The sequence below is a fragment of the Dromiciops gliroides genome, chromosome 2, assembly GCF_019393635.1.
Source record: "Dromiciops gliroides isolate mDroGli1 chromosome 2, mDroGli1.pri, whole genome shotgun sequence".
NCBI lineage: Eukaryota > Metazoa > Chordata > Mammalia > Microbiotheria > Microbiotheriidae > Dromiciops > Dromiciops gliroides.
In genome coordinates this window covers 5,892,371-5,903,291 of record NC_057862.1, presented here as the reverse complement: position 1 = coordinate 5,903,291, position 10,921 = coordinate 5,892,371, and the positions used below count along the sequence as shown (strand labels likewise).

The 10,921-nt window shown below is 49.9% G+C and overlaps 1 protein-coding gene across 1 annotated transcript in view; it reads left to right on the top strand.

The window, feature by feature from the left end:
• Nucleotides 1-5,806: 5,806 nt before the first annotated feature.
• Nucleotides 5,807-10,921, top strand: part of MGMT (O-6-methylguanine-DNA methyltransferase) — a 273,819-nt gene continuing 268,704 nt past the window's right edge. Inside the window, exon 1 of the mRNA XM_043986821.1 lies at nucleotides 5,807-5,946. The gene's annotated coding sequence lies outside the window, so the exon portion shown is untranslated. The remainder of the gene's footprint in view (nucleotides 5,947-10,921) is intronic.

Here is a 10,921-nt window from a genome sequence, read left to right as displayed (position 1 = left end):
CTAGGTGGTGCTGTGGATAGAATGAGTTGAAATTTGGCCTCAGGCACTTAGTAGCTGTGTGACCCTGAGCAAATCACTTTACTCTGTTTGCCTCAGTTTCCTCAACTGTAAAAGGAGCTGGAGAAAGAAATGGCAAACCACTCCAGGATCTCTGCCAAGAACACTCCAAATGGGGTCATGGAGAATCAGACATGACCGAGTAACAACACACTTACCTCTTGTAGTATACCTCCCTAAGGAGGAATGGACATTTTTGTTTTGCTTTTGTATCTTTTTTTACCTAGTATAGGGGCAGCTAAGTGGCCCAGTGGATAGAGTACTCGACTGAAGTTGAGAGGACCTGAGTTCAGATCTCACCTCAGACACTTACTAGCTGTGTGACCCTGGGCAAGTCACAACCCCAATTGCCTTAAATATCGGGGGCCATCCATCATCCTGATATATCTCTTGCCACTGGACCCAGATGTCTCTGGAAGAGGGTGTGAGGCTGGTGGCCTTTCACAGTCTGCCTCACTTAAACCCAATTCAGTGCAAGTCCTGACATCACCCTGCTGTCATGGTCCTCTTGGAGAAGGAAGGACCAACCACAACATAGCATAGCCCATCCTAGCAGGGGCTTAAGGCTTTATGAATCACACTGGGGGTGCGGGGTGGAGGGGACAGGAAGGTATCAACAGCATCTTTTTTACTAACAACACATATGTATCCAGTCCTCTCTATATCTGTGGGATATGTGTGTGTGGAGGTAGTGTGGTGAGGTGGGTGTGGGCTCTAGGAAGATCTGGGTTCAAGTCTTCCTTTTGTCAGACTACAGGTAGTTGACTGAACTGGTGGATAGAATGCTGGGCTTGTAATCTGAAGACTTGGGTACCAAATCTGCCTCAGATCCATATTAGCTGTGAGACCCTGGTCAAAGGGAATTTTTCATTTGTACTCAGTGAGTCAAAGCTGGGCCATGGCCCGGGGAACTAAGGGGAAGGAGTCTTGGGGTGAAAGGAGGGAAGGGGCCAAGGGACAGAGGGAGGGGAGGGGTCCTTTGGGCTGAGATGCCGGAAAGGGGCCCTGGTGGCAAGGGAGAGGGAGGAACCCTGAAGTCAGAAAAGGGTGGAGGGTCCTTTGGACCGAGGAGAGGATGGGGAAGGTTCCTGGGGCAGAGAATGGGGAGGGGGCGGGGGAAAGGAAGGGGAGGGGTCTGGGGGAGAGGAAGGGGAGGGGTCGGAAGGACAGAGGAAGGGGAGGGGGCCCGTGGGTAGGACAGTGGGTGGGGCGCTGAATCCTGCGTTTGAGGTTCCCTAGAGATCTCCTGGTGCACCTTTGAGGTATGTACCAGATGCTCTTGTAACTCAGTGAAAGCGCAGCGGTGGAGGGGTGTGTGTGTGTCAGTTTCTCCCCCTTGCTTGTACATTTCATTCCGCCGGGTTTCGTAAATTTCAGCCTTTCCTGCCTAGTGTCTAACCCATGGAGCGGGTCTATTTCTTCTCCTGACTTTCCCCGGGGCTCTTCTCTGGCTAAGGACGCAGTTACTTGTTGGGCGTCCTTTTTGGCTGAACTCATTGGGGAAGGGGAGGAAGCAATTGTTTGATTTCTTGGAAATGTCAGTTTTGTCTAAAGAGAACAGTTCATTTGTAGATGTTTAAAACCCTGTTTACATTTAATTGTTTCCTGGGGAAGGCAGACTACCTTTTCTTGGTGTCTTAACCCCCGTTGTTGTCGTCCTTGGCCCTCTCACTCTTCCCTGCATCGCCTCATACAAATCTTCCCATATTTCTCTAGATTCTTCCTTTGGGTTCTGGTTGTTTCCTCTCTCCATTACATTCACGTGCTAATTGGTTCAGCTACTCATTTTCTTTCCAGATACTCGTTATCACAAATAATAATGCTATGCAAATCTGAGTAACTATGAGTCTTTTCCTGCTCTCAGGTACACTCCTTGGAATTTAAACCAGGAGCATAATCTCAAGGTCAGAGTGCAGGAACGTTTTAGCCATTTTCCTGGAAAATTCCAAATAGTTTTCCAGAATGGTCAAGTCACCAACAGTGCTTTCCTTCTGGCCATCATCCTGTTAATCATTTATTATCTTTGCCGATGTAGTGGTTATGGGATTATTTTAATTGATACTTGTCTTATTAGTGGTGATTTTGGATCATTTTTCATAAAGTTGCAGATTGTATTTTGTCTCTAGAAAATTGTTCATATCCTTTGCTCACTTGTCCTCTAGGTCTTAATTTTATATATTTGTGTCAATTCCCCTTAGGCATTGGATATTAGACTTTATTGGAGATACTAAAATAAAAATTTCCCCCCAATTCTTCCAATTGTAGCCTCATTGTTTTTTTTTTTTGGACAGAAGCTTATTAATAGCCTGTGGTTTTGTTGTATGTTTGTTGTTGTTTTTTTTTTAAAGATTTGATCTTTTTAACCATGTGTCTCATTTAAAATTCTTCACTATCTATGGGTATGAAAGATATAACCTTCCATTCTCCACTGATTTTTTTTTGGGGGGGTGGGCAATGTAATTTTAAAAAACGGACTGGCAATCCATTTGGAATTTAGGGTAGCATGTAGTTTAAGGTGCTTATTTCATTATATTTTTTCTTAACCAATAACTTGTCTGGTTTCACCAGAACTTCTGGAAAATAAAGAATTCTTTTTCCAGTAGTTTGTATCACTGTAAATTTTTTTTCCCTCCTGTAAGTCTTGTATATGTTCTGGTGGGTTCCCTCCTAGATAATTAATGCATTTTGTTCCTAAGTAAAATGGAATTTCTCTTCCAGTCTCTTTGGATCTTGTTAGAAATTGACAGAAATGTTCAGAATGCTAATGATTTTGTAGATTTATTTTGAATCTTGCCTCTATACTGAGTAGCAAGGGGAGTCGGTACACTTCCCTGAGTTGGAGGTGTCAGCTTGCTGTTCAGGTGTTTTTCAGGGTAGACACTTGCCTAGCTCTATTGCCTTGTTCCCTCCCCTTATGGTTCTCATTAAACATTTCAAGCTTATCTCAATATCACCTTTCCCCCTAAATGCATGGCTCTTCCAAACACCCCTATTTCTACTGAGGCTATTATTAGCATTATTCCAGTTACCCAGGTTTTCAGACTTGTAATGATCCACAAAGCTTCACACCATCATGTCCAATCATTTGATTGGGCCTTTTTTTTTTTTTTTTAAGTGAGCCAATTGGGGTTAATTGACTTGCCCAGGGTCACACAGGTGTTGAGTGTCTGAGGCCGAATTTGTACTCGGGTACTCCTGACTCCAGGGCTGCACCACCTGATTGGCCTTTTTTTAAAAAAAATTAAAACGATGTCACTTTTTATATTTAGATGGCTGATCTATTTGGAATTTATGTAGTTTAAGGTACTGATTTCATTCTACTTTTAAAGCTGATTTATCTTCTAGTTTCACCAGAACCTCTTGGCAGAGTTCTTTCTTCCATAGCTGGTATCAGTTCTGTCAGCTCTTAAGTTGACCTTTACAATGTCTCTCCCATCAGAGCCCTCTGTTTCTTCCCTTTACCCTCATGGGTCTTCACACACACAGCTTTCATCACCTACCTCCACTCTGTCCCCTCTTGGGTACATTTTAGGTTTGGTACAGCCGCCAAAAGGTTGTTCCTGAAGCGTGGGCCTAACCATGCTCTTCCCCTGGTCAGAAAGCTTTCCGGCCCCCTAGTCCCGCCAGAATGGGGATTCTTAACTTTTTGGGGTGTTTTGGACCCCTTTGGCAATCTGACCAAACCTGTAGACCCCTTCTCAGAATCATGTTTTTAGATGCACATAATGAAAAGCCGTGGGATTACAAAGGAAACCAGTGAAATGAAAGTAAGGGTGTAGGTTTGGTTTGGTTATTTCCTACTCACATTGAGACCTAAAATCTTTCTGGAGATCCCAGATTAAGAACACCTGCTGTGTTATCGTAACCAATCAGTTAAGGAACATCCTAAGCACTTCCTCTGCTGGGCCCTGGACTAGGCCCTGAGAATACAAAGCAAAAAAAAGGCACAAAACAATTACCTCTAGGCTCTTACATTCCTTCCACCTGGGGAAAGAGATAGATACCAGCTAAGTGTCCGGTAGATGGAAGGTAACCTTGGAGGGCAGGGCCTTCACCACTGGGGGTGGGGGTGGGACAGGCATTGGCCTCCTGTAGGATGTGGTGCTGGTGGGGGGGGCGGTCCTTAAGGAAGCCAGAGATGATAAGAAGTGGGAGGTAGGGAGGTGAGTGTTCCATGTTGGGGGAGGGGCGATGGGAGATCTTGTGTGAGCTAATAGGACTGTATGGCTTCCTGTTTAATTCAGCTCCGCATTTAAGTGCCTGGCATTGGGGATACAGAAAGAAGCAAAAGACAGCCCCTGCCCTTGGGGATTTTACAATCTAAACTGGGAGACAACATGCAAACAAGTATCTACAGGGAGCCCTAAGATGAAAAGGAGATGCTTAGCAGAATGAAGGGGGTCTGGGAAGGCTTCCTGTAGAAGGGGGGATTTTATTTGATCCTGAAAGGAAGTCAGAAAGGAGGAGCCAGAGATTGGCTGGAGACTCTTGCTCATGGGCTGGCCCGGGGCCGAGTCACTGGATGGAAGAGTGTGTGTTTAGGATCAGAGACAGGGCAGGGGGTTGGGCCACGAAGGGCTTTGAATGCCAAACAGAGGCTACTGGGAGTAACTAGGGGTTACTGAGTAGGGGGATGACATGAGAGGACCTGCCCTAGGACTTAGCAGAGAATGAATTACAGCAAGAAGAGACTTGAGGCAGGTAGCCTCCCCGCCCATTTCTCCCTCCCCCATTCCCCCCTCCAGCAGGCTACTGCCACAATCCATGTGTGAGGTGATGGGGGCCTGGACGAGGGCTGGCAGTGTCACAGGAGAGGAGGGACCTCGTTCCAGGGATACTGCAGAGGTAACATCTATAGGCTTTGGCAACAGCCTGAATGTGGTTGGGGGTGAGAGATAGTGAGGAGGCTAGGATGACCCCTCGTTTGGGCACCTGTGGTCAGATGTTACTGCCCTCCACTGTGACAGGCAAGGTAGGAGCGGGGAGGGGAGATGAGTTGTTTTGGACATGAAGGCTAAAAGGTTGTTGCAGGTGCGAGATTACAGGTCAGCAGAGGGTGGGGTAAGTAGATCAGGGAATCAAGAGCAAAAAAGACTGGCCTTAAACCCCTGGGAGCTGATGAGATCACCAAGTAGTCCAGAGGGAGAAGGAGACCCAGGACAGCCCCGAGGGTGTGGTCTGGGGGAGGATGCAGCAGAGGAGACCGAGGAGGGGCCGTCCAGGAGGAAGGAAGAGAACCGGAGGGGGGGGGGAGGGGGTCCTGAAGACCTAGGGAGAAGAGGGTGATCCACAGTGTTATCAAATAGGAAGCAGCCCCTTTGTCTTTATAACCGGACCCTATGCACAGAGGGGAAGAAAAGACAGCCACGATACATGTCGCTCTCCTCAGCATTTAAGCCCCTCACCACCTGACTCCCACCCATCTTGCCAGACTTGGGTCACTTCACCCTGCAGGGCACCCGCAAGCTGGCTGCCTCAGTTTCCCCATCCACACCCTGCCACTTCAGTGGTCAGGCTGACCCCTAGGGCATCCCCTCCTTAGTACGTGCATTCTTCCGCTGAGATGAGTACTTTATATTTAATCATAAGTTATTGTTAATAACACATTTCTAGAGCAGGGGGAGGAGCCAGGAACTCTGGACTGGTCGGGGGCGGGGCTGGAGCAGTGATGCCGCCCCCATGGGTGTGGCCTCACCACCAAGGAACACCCCTGCTCGCTGGGCATGCGCTCTGTAGGGTGAAAGAGAAAGTGGCCTCTGCCCCCGGGCCCCCTGCCCCAGCTCCCTCCTCCGCCCCACAAGCCCCAGGGACTAGCTCAGACTTGTCCCTGCGGAGACGGGACTGACTGGAGCTGCTGCCGCTTGGGCCAGGCCAGCGAGCCCGCGAGCGGTGAGTGCGGGGCCGGAGACCCCTCCCCACACTGGCCGCCTCTGGTTGGGGCCCCTGCCCGATGGGCGCCTGGACAACCGACCCCCCTCCCCCCCATCCAAGCTGCCTGACCTGGCCCGCAGTCAGACCGAGGAGGGGCCCCTCCCCCCAGTACAGGCTCCTCCTCCCCCTCATCTGGTCCCTAAAAGTGCCTCCAAGTTGGAGGGGAGAGCTGGTGGGGGGGAAGGGCTGCGCCTGGTCTGCCGGCCCCTCCCTCCCCATCACCTACTGTGCGCATGTCTGTTACTTGACTAGAAGCCCCCTGAGGGCAGGGCCTCCCTTGCCTCCTTGTTGGGTAGATTAGACTGGTCAGTAGAGAGCCCGGCAGGTGAGACAGACAGGTGCCTGGCGAGCTAGGGAGAGAAACATCAGCACATGGAGACAGCTCCAGAGGGTGCTGAGGTGGGCAGACACACACTGTGGGTGTGCAGGGTGTAGGATGATCCACGAGGTGTGTGTGTGTGATCACATGCGTATGTGTGGAGACAGATTTGTGGTCTGTGTAGATGAATACGGAAAGTGTAGACAGCTGCAAGAGGGGCTGGTGGTTGCCTAGCTGTGTGTGTGTGCAGATGTAGGGAGATAAGTAGGGAGGTGTACCCCGCTACATAGGCAGGGAGACCGAGGTAGTTAGGGAGAGGTGTATATGCAGGGGTACACAGAGAGACCGCATCCATACGTGGATAGATGAGTAGATAAATGCCTACGTAAGTAAGCAAGCGTCGCGTGTTGATTCTGGGCCAGGCACCATGCTAAGAGCTGGGAACACAGGCAGGGGCCCAAGGGGCCCCTGCTCTCCAGGCAGAAGGAGTCGTCCTCGTAGGGCCCAGCATCACAGGGCCCTCAGAGGTGGTCCGGAGGAGCGAGCCAAGGCCCCAGGCGCTTCGGCAGAATTCAGACTCCAGACCTGGGGTGCTTGCTGCTCTTCCCAAAGCACCCTGATGTCTGTCTGCCTTAAGACTTAGTAACCCAGGCAGGTCTTAGTACCGCCCCTCCTTTTACAGACGAAGAAGCCTGAACCAGGAATAGTGAGGGGAGTTGGCCAAGGTCACCTGGATGGTAAACGGCAGTTAGGGAAGTGGCCCTTGGTTCCAAGACTCTTTCCTCAGTCCCCTGCAGGCTCTTCCTCATAGTCCCCAGTAGGATGGTTCAGCTTGGCCACATCGAGGGCCTCTCACCCCACAGGATTCTCTCTGGGTTTGGAGAGGCCCTTGCTCATTACTCCTGAAGCTGGGGTGCTTAGGGTTCGCTTCCCTGGCCACTGTCTCTGGAAATGTTTATCTCCACAGCGCCCTTAAGTACCCCACTGCACCAAATAACCCCAAGGAAGCAGCAGTCAGGTCTGGTCTTCAGCCGTGAGTGGGGCACGGGGAGCTCTCCTGTGGACGGACAGGCCAGGCAGTGCTTGCGGATGCTTTTAGCCTGAATCAGCACGCCTGGACTTTCACTTGGGCAGAACAAGAGTCAGTTATTGGAGGCTTAACGTATAAATAACATAACTTTACTATCCCTGGCATTTGTATACATCCTATCTTAATTACATCCATAAACATTTAAAGTAAACAAACTGAAGAGGAAGAGCCTTTATGGCCTGTCCCCTAATTCCCAAGGCGGTAATAATACAGTAGAGCAGTTCTAAACTATATATTCCTCACTCGTTGGGTTCATCATTTCCTGAAATCTCAGTGGTTTTTGCTCTCACTTTGCTCAGCTTGCTAGCTGGCTTTCTGTTCTGGAAAGTCCATTTTGGGTGTCTTTGTAAAACTTTTGCTTGGCTAGGCCCAGTGGAGTAGGGGGTGTGGTGGAGATGAAGGGTTCAGGCTGGGAAAGGCAAACACAGGAATTTTGCTGGGGGGTGGGGAGGGGGGTATTGAGTTTGCCTTGCTGACCATTCTTAGAATCCTAGCCCTACTGAAAGAGAAATCATCTCAAATGGGTATTTGGCTACAGATGGGAAAGTCCTTCTCAGGAGATGCTGTTGCCTAGCCCTCCTCTCCCCGCCAACTTCTCCAAGTAATTGAGAGTTTTTCACAAAATCTCTTGGGACATTATCCCCCTTTCCAGCAAATTTAAGTAGACCAAAAGAAACTTGATTTCTTTGCTGGGAACACTTTATAATAAAACAGAATTACCATGAAAAAAATCATTTTTCCCCCAATTGTTCTTCTTTTCCCCCTGGCGCCAATTAGTACTTTGTAAGCTCAAGCCACATTAATTAATAGGATATTTAGATTTATGAGTATATCAGTAATCTGCATAAAATTGTGATTTGACTAAGATCTAACTGAGGCTGGGGGCAATGGAAAGAGCTTTCAGTTTGATGTCCTGATCTGGTCTCACTTCCCTTCTCTGTTAAATTAGGAGACCCAGACAATGACCTCTGGATGTTTGGATCTCAGGTCTCTGAGCCTGCTTCTTGGAGCTTTTGTTTCTAAAATCCTCTGTAGCTTGAAATCTGGGACCCTTTAGGAGGACAGAGTCTGGGTCAGAGCCTCAAGTTTCACCACTCAGATCAATACCAGGGCCTTGATTTGTGACCCTCCTGATGTTTTGGGTCTTAGGTTTTAAAATGTGTGCCCATTGTCAGCGTGCTGCCACGTAAAGAGATCTGCATCTGGAGGCTGTGTGCCCTTAGGCCAGTCACCTATGTGGTCTGGGTGGACCTCTGTGTTGTCACTGGAAGACTGGCCTGGGCTGAGATGGCTTCCCGGCATCCTGGTCACTGCCAGGCTCTCTTGGGCAACCCAAAGGATTAACCCCAAAGTGAATTCATGAGGTTTCCCTGAGGCTGGGAGAGAGATACTGAACCCTGAAGCTCTTTTTTTCTTTTCTTTTCTTTTTTTTTTTTACGGGGCAATGGGGGTTAAGTGACTTGCCCAGGGTCACACAGCTAGTAAGTGTCAAGTGTCTGAGGCCGGATTTGAACTCAGGTACTCCTGAATCCAGGGCCGGTGCTTTATCCACTGCACCACCTAGCTGCCCCCTTTTCTTTCTTTCTTTTTTTTTTTTGAGAGGCAATGAGGGTTAAGTGACTTGCCCAGGGTCACACAGCTAGTATGTGTTAAGTGTCTGAGGCCAGATTTGAACTTGGGTCTTCCTGACTCCAGGGTCGGTGCTTTATTCACTGTGCCACCAGCTGCCCCAAACTTGACCTTTTAATATGTGGATAACTAACTGTGTTTTAATAGAAGTGGTTTCCTTTGTACTCCTCTGTAGGCCATTTTATGCATCAAATGACTTTTTTCTGAGTAGGGGTCCATGGGTGTCATCTGCTTACTGCTAGAGGGGGCTGGGCACCGGGAGGCCGGGTACTCTGAGCAGCAGACCAAGCTGCCCTTCCCGGACACCGGGATGCTCTTGGTGAAAGTTTGGAAGGTTCGGACCTCATTGGGCGGTGCTGTGGCCCAGAAGCGTGCTCAGGGTCCTGTGTTTTCCACACAGACACACGCCCCGTGTGTGTGTGTGTGTGTGTGTGTGTGTGTGTGTGTGTGTGTGTGTGTGTGTGTGTGTGTTTGGATGCCCCTTGCTCATACGAGGAGCCTTTTCCCTTCCTGCTCCACGACCCGTGTGGCTTCCAGAGGATCAGCAGTAAAGGTTGGGCGGAGCGAGGATAAATGGGCCTTGGCTATCTTCCTTTATTTGCACACTTCATTTGGACAGAATCTTGAGCAGAGAGGGATGAGGCTCATTCATGGGGGTCTCTATGCCCAGCCCGCTTTCCATAGGGAATGCCTTGAATCCATCAGCTCAGTCCCTTGAAAGGGGCTGGGGCGGTTCTGGCCAGTCCAGCTGGGACATTCAGAGCCCAGCACAGGCTTTGATGAGGAGGTGGCTGGCAGGGTGAGAGCCGTGGGAGAGAGTGCTGGTCCCCTTCTTGGCCTGCGTGTCACCTTCTTCTTTCTCTTGGCCTTGGCTCCTACTCTGTGGGACTTCTTCCGAGGCCTTGTGTTTTTGTAGGCCAGCTCACCTGGCACCCTCCTCCTTTTGTTCAGTGATTGATTGATCGATTGCGACATTGATTTACTCCCGGGAGGGACCTTGGGGGGAGGGTGGGCCATTTTACAGATGAGCACCCAGGGCCCATGGGGAGGGGGTCTTGCCCTTGAGTCTCATGCTCCCTCCACAGTGGGGAGCTGCCAAGACATGCTGAGGCCCAGAGAGGTCCAGGTACTTGTGACAAAACCAGAGTTTCACCCCGAGCTCCTTCCGCCCGTTTGGCACATAGTATTATCTAGTATGTAGTATTTCCAGACATTCTTCTTTGCAGGCGAGAAAGCCGAGGCCTCATAATAGTGACAGCCAATATTTATATAACACCTACTATGTGCCAAACACCGCCAATTGCTTTATACATATTCTCTTATTTGATCCTCACAGCAACCTTGGGAGGTAGGGGCTATTAGTATCCCCATTTGACAGATGGGGAAACTGAGGCAGATAGCAGTTCAATGACTTCCCCAAGGTCACACAGTTGGTAAGGTTCTGAGGTTACATTTGAACTCAGTTCTTCCCAACTCCTGGCTCTGTGCCCCATGGTGCCCTCTAGCTGCTGCTGACCTGAGGCGTAACCTCCAGCACCAGTTGGGACTTGACCCTGGGTCTTCTGACCCCTGGCCCAGTATCCTTCCCATCACAGCAGGCTTACACCCACGGTGGTCAGCAAACCCAGAACTGTTTTAGGCAGCTCCTTTTGGGGTAGCAAAACACATAAACTCCGGGGCCCACGCTCGGGGGGCGGGGGGGCCCGCTGGGCAGATGGTGCTCTAAAGGGGCAGATTCCAGGCTTCGTCCTTGGAAGACTTGTGTGACTTGGTGCAGAGGGAAGGGAGCGGAACAAGAAGAGTTTCTGCAGTGACAGTGACCTTAGCCCATTGCTGGGATTTGCCACGATGGAGGAGCCTGACCCTGCATCTCCTGACATGGAGGGGGGTCATGG